General features: G+C 40.9%; 1 pseudogene; it reads right to left on the minus strand.

Annotated features, from left to right (window-relative positions):
• Positions 1-1,672: 1,672 nt before the first annotated feature.
• On the minus strand, positions 1,673-5,361 carry LOC112549637 (annotated as a pseudogene).
• Positions 5,362-10,165: the final 4,804 nt, after the last annotated feature.

Consider the following 10,165-nt stretch of genomic DNA (forward strand, 5'->3'; position numbering starts at 1 on the left):
AATGCCTACACCAGTGATTCTCAACTTGGGTGCTACGGCACACTGAAGTTTCTTGCCATGGGGTACCATGCGTTATTAGGTATGCCAACATGATTCACAACATAAATCTAGAGATTTCAGAAGGGAATCCATAATATCAAAAAATCGTATAACATTTTATGGTCTTTCTGAATTCTTTGCAATAGAAGAATTGTGGAAGAATATTTTTTTACAGTCAAAAAATTAGTGAAAAGTAAGAGCTGGCATTTTCAGGGAGGTGCCTTGAGTCTCTCAAAGAGTGCCTCAAGTCTAAAACTGTTGAGAACCACTGCCCTACACTATACTACAGTCACTGTTGAGACATACCCTTAGAGCTGAGGTCATTTAGCAGGTAGATGACTTTACAGGTGAGACCACCTCACTCTTTCTCCTAGCAGGCTCATATGGCTGTTGCATAGGAGAGCTGGTGGAAAAACTTCAGTGTCATGGGATCACAATGCCAATTCACATATAACAGGTTCCCATATACTTGCAAAACCAGAGTAAGAAAAATGCATGTAGTTCACTGCTGCCAAAGAACTGCTAATACAGAAGTATAGAAGAATCCTATTCACATGTGGGTTTATCTGTGAGTTAAAGAATGTCACAGGACAAGAAGCACTCATCTGTGAATTTTAAGAGGTAACAATTCCATATTTTTTTTAAAAAACAGCCCCAAGCACTTCTGCTTGCTGTTGTTTAGTGAATGCCATGGTGAATAAAAAAGCATAGCTGTAGCATCAGATTTAACAAATCTTTTACACCACAATTTCTAGCATTCTTTGGTTCAATTCTCATATGTCATGAGTCATTTCAATGCAAGATGGTACATAGAGAGGGGCCATAAAGGAGTTCTCCTGTTGACTATTAGGGACAAGGAAAGGTCATAATGGTCCATCAGTGTATTTACAAATGTACCCACTGCACGGTGTTCTTCTACAGAGAGCTCTGAAACCCTTTTGGGGCGATGCATCTCCATAGGAAGATGTGCAAAGTAGGTCTTCCTTCCTGATATCAGAGCAGGCTCTGACTTCTGTTACATTTTCAAGTCAATACTTAAGCTTATAGTTAAAGAAACACAAAATCTTTATCCCGGGCACACTCCTACATGCTGGCCTCTCTAGCCATATCACTGAACTAAAATCACAGGGCTTTAAGAAGATTTGGTAGGCATCTAGTCCAAATCTCTGCATCCCAGACCAATGTCTACCTAGTATCTTGAAAAACTTCAATCAAGGAGATTCTACAACTTCCCGAAACAGCTTTACCACAACTGTTCTTATAGTTACAGTAAAACCACCCACTTTCTAAATTCTTCCCCCAAACCTGTGGAGGAGTCCAAATCTCCCTGTGCTTCTGGTCCTCTTTCCTCTTCCAGGTTCCCATGACAGGTGATCCACAGAAGCTTAATAGGTTAGTGGCGGCACGTGGGATGGTAGCAGCTGCTGGGCTGCTTATGGTGGCAGTGTAGCTCACTGGCAAGTACAGTGGCTGCTATTTTTGTGCCCAAAGTGAGCACCCCAGGATGCTGTCCTGGTCACTGCTCCCACTTAGTTATGTAACTGCTGGTTTCTTTAGTAGGAGGCCAAATTAAGGGCTCCATGATTCCTTGTTCAGGTTTCAGCCACCTCCTTCTCTATTGCAGGGTTCTGGAGATGGAAGAACGGGTTTCCTCTGTTCCAGTATAGAAGTTTGTAGAATAAAGAGGAGTCCTCCATTTGCTCCCCCAGCTCTGTTCAGGAGGAGCAAGAGTGATTAAGATGTCCTGCTACGGCTTCAGATGTATGAATTCAGGCTTCACTCCCAACTTGGGCTAAAGCCCCCCTTCCCTCTCTCCCTAGTCATGGGAAAATGGACACAGTCATTTGGGCTGGGGAGTCAAAGACATCCAAGTGCCACACCACCACCTTGCGTGCCTTTGGCTACAGAAACCAGTATGTGCCTTAACCGTTGTAGCACAGGGGACTGTTAGGTCTGAGTGGACCTTTGACCTTTTGACCTCCATACAGGGCTTCAGAAAAGGAGGGGAGGGATCCTGAGCAAGAGAACTGACTTTGGTCCAAAGCAGAGCTGGCAAATTATTGCACCGCCGCCACCCCCCCCAAAATATTTAAAAGGTCAAATGTATGGAATAATGGTAAACACAAAAACCTGATATTTTCAAGTTAAAGTAAAAAAAATATTTTAGCTATAAAAAACCTGAATAATATTTAAGGTTGGCCTTTTTTTGATTTTTCAGTTTAACTGAAAAACCTAAATAATTTCCATGAAATATAAACTTTTCAATGGAAATTTCTTTCTTGTAGAAAAAGGCAATTTGGATTAAAAAAAATACAATAAAAATTGGAGATGTCAAATTTTCTGCTGGTTCTACTCAAAACAGGATCCGCAGCAAGTAAACCCCTCTCGTGTTGTGGGGGGAAAGCATTTTGGCAAGGATGCCTGAAAGTAGAGACTGAGCATAAAATTATATTAGCATCTAAGATCAGAGATGTAATTACCAGGGTCTGTACCCTGGGCAGCAGCAACGATGGCAGGGGTCTGAGCTGGCTACAGCAGTGGCAGCAGCTGGGCAAAGAGTGATGGTAGTGCCATTCTTGTGCCCCTTCCGAGTGAGTGCCTGGGGCCGGTGCCCTGGTTGCCCAGCCCACATTATGTAACTGCCTAAAACAAGCTGTGAAATACAGCTGTAAGACAAGATGTGGACAAATACAACTAGAGCAATCTTTATTTAACAAAAATATCCGGATTGACACCAATGGCATAGCTCAATTTATTTTAACAGAACAACCTTCTGTTACACCAGTTTTCAATCTAGCCAAGTGCAGCGAAAGTATTTACAAGGCAGTGTTATTTTCCAGTTGAGCAAATTGCAGCGAGATGCGGTGAATGCCTGTCTGCTGGCTGCAGTCTGACCAAAACAGTGCTGTTAGAAAATTTAATTCTAAATCATTTCTATTAGAGTGTGAACATGGACTCAAAGCGCACAGACTTTACACACAATGCACCAAATTGCAGATAACTAGGGTAACTGGAAAACTATTTTTTAAAGGTTTTTTTTTAAAGAAGGAACTGCAGTTTAAGTCATGAGAGAATTTCAGACATCTTCAGTTACTGACTGAGTCAGAATATTGTCAATTAATGCATATTTTGCTGTAATTTCCCAAATAAGCTTGTATCTCAGTAGATTTTTTTTCAAGGCGTTCCAATTACCAGCAATTAGAATGCATGCATGATGAGGACTTAAGGGATGTAAGATGAGGCAGAGGAATCGACTACAGTCACACTCCATGACTTCCATAATTCCATGCATCCATGGAGAAAAATAATACTAATAAACATAAGATAAAAATTAAACCCTCCCAGTGAAATGTAATCATTGAAAATATGAAACAATTCCCTATCTCCCCCCTCCCCCTTGCCAGGCAAAGTAGATTTGGAATGCTTCTGAACAGATTCTAAATAAACTAAAGCTTTTTAGAAACTGGAAAGAAGTATTGCAATAAAGAATTGTGTAAATTTGCTATAGACTCAAAAGCTGTATTTCAAAGGTACTGCCTGGGCCTGGACTGAGGATGTGCAACTCCTATTTGTATCAAAGTGATCACTGCCAGATGATAGTCTCTAAATGCATCAGAAACCACTGAATGTGTTTAGATTTGTTAGTGAAAATGGAGGGCATACATCCAATTCCACTGAAACCAAAGAAAATATTTGTACAAGCCCTAGTAGAATCAGAAGCACTGAGTTTTTAGAAATGCAGTCAGAGCAAAAAAGAGACAGAGCATCCTTCCTCCTTTACATATATATTCTCATTTTCTTTAGTAGACACCTTAGACAAAATGTGACTTCTAATGACTATCTGTAACAGACAGACCAAACTGCATATGAATAAAGTGAAGTATTTTCCATCAAAACTTTAATACAACCTACCAAACAAAGCACTAACCTGAGACAATGGCTTCTTCTGTCCACAGTTTATCCCTCCAATAAAGACCATGTTGGGCATCATTGGCATAGGGTACTCAAAGACAAAATCAATTCTCTTCAGCCAGATGGATCCATGGCTTAAAAGTTCCTTCATTGTCATTGGTCTTTGCAGAAAGTCAGAGGCCAGACTTTCAAATGGTGAATAGGCAAAATCACAGAGAAAGAATTCTGATAAACTGAGTAATAAGTTTTTCATTTTCTGGATAAATGTCATATGGTCTGTATTGCCTGAAAGTGTCCTTGGGACATAAGATGGTGGGTCTGGACAGTGAGCAGCCTGCAGATCAAAACTGCAGGGAAGCCCTCGTAAAAAGAAAACAGAAGGAATAGAAAGATGCAAAGCAATTATCTGTCCACAGGGCACAATGGGATCTGTAAAAACAGCATCAAATCTCCTCTCTTCAAGGTACCTGATAAGCATTTTGTTATACAATAAATGCATGCAGGAGGAAAAATATGCAGCAGAGATGATTCTTACTTTTTCATATAGCCTCATAATTGTTTCAAGAAAAGGTTGTTTCTCAAAAAGCTCATGAGCAAATGAATACATTCGCGCGTCCAACTCTTCCCGTGTTAAAGGCACTGGATATGTTTTCAGAGTATAATATTCTGATGCTCCTCTCACATTCAAATTTGTTTCTGGTGCAAGAACAACAATTTCATGGCCTTTCTGAGAAAGTTTCTCCACTACTGTCCTCATGCTGAGCCAGTGACTTCCATCCATCGGGACCACAAGCAACTTTCCACCATCAGCCAAAAGAAACGAGGACAGGAGAAAAAGAAACTTTACACAAACTGGATGATGGTATTTACTCACAGGGGCCATGTTTCTAAAAATCCATTGTCTGCCACACAAACCTGAAGTATTTCAGGTTTTATACATAACTCCAGCCCCCTGGCAGACTTGCATTCCTACTTAATGATCAAGTCTCTCAGGTGAAACCAGTCTCAGACAATCTCTCAGGGGAACAACAGAAACTGAAGTGAGATAATGATTTTAAAAGACTGGAGTCAAGCATATTTTGGGCAGGTGACTCTCTCATAGGGTGGTCTCCTCTAGAGGTTTCTGCTTATTGTTAAAAGGATGTAGGATTAAAGATGCGGTTGTAATTGCAAAAGCCTTGGACCGTGTGAGCGAGGTAGAAACTTTGGAAGTATATGCCTAGCTGGCGTTCCCTTACACACATGAGAAGTATAGATTCTGCCCCTTTAGGAAGCATGCTGCAGGCTACTCCCCTCCCATTCCCATTCCACCTCTCCCTGCTTAAGGAATAAACCCTTTGCCTCAAAAATAAGCCAGGCCTCACTCTCTATGTGGCTGTCTCACTGAAGACCAAGTAAAGGGGAAGAGGCAAGTAGACTACAGGGTTAGGATAATGATATTATCTATAGTTCATACTTGTACTTTGAAAAAATCTCTTAAGAGTGTAGAAAGATGACTGGAATGGTCTTGGAATATCTGATTTGGCCACTAGATGGCTGTGCTCACTGTAGACTGAGGAAGCGTGTGGTCCTACATAAAGAAGGGGTGCAGCTGGAAGTCAGCCTGGGTGGAGAACTGTTATTTGTGCCAAGAATCTGTAATTTTCTCTACTAAGCACCTTCTACTTCACTGTAATTTTGTGCATCATGATGACATGACATTAGTATGAATCAAATGTCCGGTGAAGTGGGTTTAGACCCACAGAATATTTTAATCTAAATCTGAAATGTAACTGGTCAGGCAAGCGGAACTGGTTGAACCCCTTCTCCAAGCTTGCACAAGATCTGCCAGCATTTGCCCTGCATATAGCCATTAGGCAGCTATGATCAGTATGATAGATGATAGACGATGTCTCGCACGGTTTGGCCAAACATGCTGTTCTCCCTGCAAGACTGGTCATGTAGCAAGCCGCTGACTGAAATTTGAAAGAGAGTGCTTATTAACAAAACAGGACCAGTGTTAGCTATGGAGCTGGAAGCTGTATTTTTATGGTAGGAGTCACGAGATCAAGAACTGAGCAGGAGGGAAAGCAACCCCTGAGGGTAGCTGAACCTGCTTCTGACAAAGACCCGCTGCTCTTTAAAATCAAGTGACAGCAACACTTGCCAAGCATGTTTGTTGGAAAGCTTTCATACATTGTTTGCAAAAGCCTCTGAGTGCCTTGGATAGATTTGGTAGGCAAGCATTAATCCTTCTGGATCATGTTATATGCCTGAGAGGTCACCAGACGTTTGACACATACACCTAGGCAGGAGTATGGAGGAGTGGAGGCTGTCCAAAACTTCCATCCTCCCTTTAGACCATTGAGAACAAATCCAAAGACCAGACATTCAGTGCCTCAATGGCTGTAGTTACATGTGTGCCTGGGAACTGAACCTGAGTTTCCCACAGACACCACTGAGCCACAGCTGCAGGCTTTGGATAGGAGTTGTACAAATGCAGTAATGGTGTTGCTACAGGCTGTGGGGGGATACCTAGAGGAAGTCACATGCCCCAGATTCAAAGTAGGTAGAAAGTTGAAGAGGGACAGCGCAGAAGAGTCAGATGTATTTCTAAAAAGTTTTTACAAACGAATATTTTGTCCTTACTAGTAAAGTGAGGAAACAATCTGTGTCACTATTCCCCTTTAAAATTAATCAATACATCAACTATTACAGTTTCTGGTGCCCTGCTTTCTATGCTTTTCTAGTTAATTTATGGGCATGAAGTAACAGGCTGCATAAGCCCCATCACTAACACACAGTCAGCTAATAATGTTAAAAGTCCCAACAAAACTTAGTGAAGAAAAGGGGTAGAAAACTAGAAAAGGCAGGCTATCAGAGTTCCTGTTAGGAAAGTATGTGGATTAATATTAAAGTCTGTCGCATGATCTGTCTGGGGGATTTCCAACTAGGCATATTAATGTACTGCAGAATTTCAGCTCATATTGTTATGACTTCTTAATTAGTACTGTGAAATAAAATTGTTATTATTATTAATACTGATAATAATATTTCCTTTATCCCTTATGTACTTTCAAAGATTTTATCAAGATGGTACTTATACAGCTGTACCTATGCACTTATGGGTTGGGCTGGTATTGGTAGTTTAAATCCTCCAAAGCCAGAGAGAGAAAAAAGGTACGGAGAAATAACAGCTACTGCCTGCAGTCTCATCAAAAAGACAAAATAAGCAGGTTGCTTCAAAATCTGGGTGTAAGGGCAAGAGGTTAGCTCAATGCCAAGACATCTTTGGTAATTTCTGCTGGATTTTCCTTTGGGCAGCGAGATTCCTTGGTGAAGAGTGGGTTTTGTAAACTCAGATGCACAAATTGAAAGTAAATATTTATGAACTCTCACAAAGCAAAATTGCTATGTAGAGCTATCCCAGGAGAAAGCATGTGGACTAGGAAAGAGATCTTTTCCTCATGTTAATTTTTGTCCTTAAAATTAACATTTCATCAATACAACTTCTACAGCCAAAGGCCTATTTACATAGGAAGTGAATTCAGATTAAGATAGGGTCTGAATTTAAAGCAGGATAGATATTCCAGAGTTAGTTCCTTTGTAGATTATCTTAATACAACTAAAAGTGATAAAAGTGTAAAACTAATATAAACTAAAAGTTTATACTACTTCCAAAGCTTATTCAATTATTCAGAATCAAGTGTTCTCATTCAAGAATAAGACTATCTGTATATCAGGAGTAATTCTTTATGTAGACAACACATTAGTCTGTATCAATATTCAACTAAACACCACTGAACATGTAATAAAATAATTGTCAGTAACATTTCCCCTTGTAACTCTAGTGTGTCTTACCAAACCAATTACTAACCTGAAACAGTGGCTTATTCTGTACACAGTTTATGCCTCCAATAAAGACCATATTTGGCATCACTGGCCTGGCATACTCAAAAGCAAAATCAATTTTTTTCAGCCAAATAGATCCATGACTTAAAAGCTCCTTCATTGTTATTGGTCTTTGCAGAAACTCAGAAGCCAGATTTTCAAATGGTGAATAAACAAAATTACAAAGAAAAGACTCTGCCAACAAGAGTAACTGATTTTTCACTCGCTGGATGAATGTCATATGGTCTGTATACGCTAAAAGTGTTCTTGGGACATAAGAAGGTGGAGTTGGACATTGACTAGCCTTAGAGTCTATTCCACATGGGACTTCCCGCAAGAAGAAAATAGAAGGAATAGACAAATGCAAAGCAATTATCTGCCCACAGGGTAACATGGGATCCGTAAAGACAGCATCAAAATTGCTCCTTTCTATGAAGTCCATCAGCTCTTTGTTGTACAGCAAGTGTGTGCAGGTGGTATGGAAAAATGCAGAGGTTTCTTTAAGATGTTCAATTATTGTTAGAACCCTTAATATAAAATGCTGTTCCTGAAAAATATCCTTAATAAATGAGACAAAAAGTCTTTCCAGCTCTTCCTTGGTGAAAGGTACAGGATACATTTTTATAGTAAATGACTCCGCTGATCCCATGTGCATGCTTACTTCCGGCACGACAACAGTTATTTCATGTCCTCTGTGCTGCAGCTCATTTACCACCGGCTTCATGCTGAGCCAGTGACTTCCATCCATTGGCACCACAAGCAGCTTCCCACCGGCAGCAAAACCCAATAAGGACAAGAAAAGCAGCAGCATTGCAGTAAACTGCAGTAAGCAAATCACAAAGCTGAAACAAATGAGTCTTCTTTCCTTGAGGAAATTAGTACGCGCTCATGTCTGAAATCAAGTTATCTATATACTAATACGCCCTTTGGCAACAATCCATTTTGCCTGCTTTCTACTTTCGACTTTGTTAGCTTTTCAAGCGTTGACAGTTACTAGTTTGCACGCAACACAGTTCTGGGGAGGAGATCAAGGACAGCCCTAGGTTAAGGTTACTACTGATTTTTGTCTGTTAACTTTACTCATGGATTACTCTAGTGTCTTGCAATTTGACAACAGTATTTCTTACTTAATGTAAATCTTGTCTTTTGAACTATGTTCCAGTGCCTCAAAAACAAAAGGTGGCATAACCTTTACATCCATTTATAATGAACACAATTGCTGAGATAAAAGAACCCAGTTACTTCATCTCATCATATAGTTCTGTTCCAGGGGAATTTACAGCCAGTGCTTTTTGCATATAAATCCATACAAAGTAAAAATGTGAATGATATTTGTGCTCTAATGCCAACAGACTTGGAATAATATCAGAGCACCCAGGGCCTTTGTAGTATGCACTCCCATTCTTATTGCATTGCTTACTCACCCACACATCACTCACCGCCCTAGACTTGTATGTGATGCACCTACTCATGCAAGAAAGAGTGCAGTTAGCTTTACATATTACCGAGATCCCATCCTGCAGTTGTGCTACTTCGAGTGGTGCTTCCCAGGATGTAGGCGTGTCGATGATTCTTCCTTCCCCGGTGTAACACATGACACTTATCCTTGTTAAACTTCAATCCCGTTCTGTTCGGTGCATTTCCCTAGCCTGTCCAAATCAGTCTGGATTCGCTCCCTGCCATCTAGCGTGTGTACCTCCCCGCATAATTTGGTGTCATCAGCAAACTTGGACAGGGTGCTTTCTACTCCCTCGTCTAAGTCACTAATGAAGATATTGAATAGTACTGGTCCCAGGACAGACCCTTGGAGGACTCCACTGCCCACATTTCTCCAGGTAGAAACCGACCCATCCACCACCACTCCCTGGGTGTGTCCCATAAACCAATTTTCTACCCACCGGACTGTGTAATAATCTACATTGCAACTGTTTAGTTTATTTACAAGAATTGGGTGCGACACTGTGTCAAAGGCCTTTTTAAAATCTAAGTAAATAACATCTACCTCTATTCCTTCATCCAAGCATTTTGTGACCCGGTCGTAAAATGAAACCAAGTTAGTCAAGCAGGATCTGCCTGCTATGAACCCATGCTGATTGCCCCTTAGCATCGTTTAGCCACTGGTCCCCCACAAATGTGATCCTTAACAATTTTTTCAAAGGTCTTCCCAAGGATACAGGTGAGACTAACCAGCCTATAGTTACCCAGTTTCTCCTTCCTCCCCTTCTTCAAAATAGGGACCACATTGGTCCTTTTCCAACCCTCTGGGACCTGTCCTGAGCACCATGAGAGCTCAGACAGTTGTGCCAGTGGCTCCGCTATGGCTCCAGCTAATTCCCTAAGCACC

This window comes from Alligator sinensis, unplaced genomic scaffold (genome assembly GCF_000455745.1).
Source record: "Alligator sinensis unplaced genomic scaffold, ASM45574v1 scaffold233_2, whole genome shotgun sequence".
In the NCBI taxonomy this organism is placed as follows: domain Eukaryota; kingdom Metazoa; phylum Chordata; order Crocodylia; family Alligatoridae; genus Alligator; species Alligator sinensis.